The following is a 766-nucleotide window of genomic DNA, read 5'->3' on the forward strand; positions in this document are numbered from 1 at the left end:
CATTCTGGTCAATTATAGAGAAGAGTAATTCTATTGGTATTTTCTGATAATTTTCTCTCCCTCTAAAAGTGGCTCTAGAGAGGGAGAACCAAGATGGCAGAGTAAACACTGTGCCGGCTTCCTTCCATGAACACATTAAAATTACAACTAAGTTGTAGAACAATCAACCTGTAGAACCATATGAAGTCTAGCTGAATAGAAGTTTTATACTAAGAATATGAAGAAGAAGCCATGTCAAGACTGGTAGGAGGAGCAGAATGGGCCCCAAACCTCTGTGTGGCAGTTGAGAATGAGGAGGGATAGCTCAGCCATGGAGGTCCCCCCACCCCAGAGGAGCAAGGGACCCCAGCCACAAACCTGCTCCACAGCCCAAAGTACTTGTGCCTAGAAGAGGAGCCCCCGCAACATCTGGCTGTGAAAAACAGTGGAGATTCCAAGCATCTGGGAGTGACATTAGGGTACAGGAAACCCAGATGTCCTCTTAAAAGGCCATGCACAGACTCATTCACTTGCAGGTACTCACCCTGGGCTCCAGCAGAAGGATGGTGACTCGGGGGCCTTCAGAGGCATGTGGGTTGGGGGGCACACTGAGGTGTGTGGCTTTGAAGCAAGGGTTGGAGGACAGTCATGATTTTTCCTGTGTGGGGTCCTACTCCAGTGCAGCCGGCAGTCAGGCATGATCGTTCCTGTATTGAGCCTGCCCCCACGTGGCCAAATCTGAATCTGATTGGCCTGGTGTGCTCCACTGCCCCACAATCCAGTTGAT

The sequence above is a fragment of the Hipposideros armiger genome, unplaced genomic scaffold (assembly GCF_001890085.2).
Source record: "Hipposideros armiger isolate ML-2016 unplaced genomic scaffold, ASM189008v1 scaffold_977, whole genome shotgun sequence".
Classification (NCBI taxonomy): domain Eukaryota; kingdom Metazoa; phylum Chordata; class Mammalia; order Chiroptera; family Hipposideridae; genus Hipposideros; species Hipposideros armiger.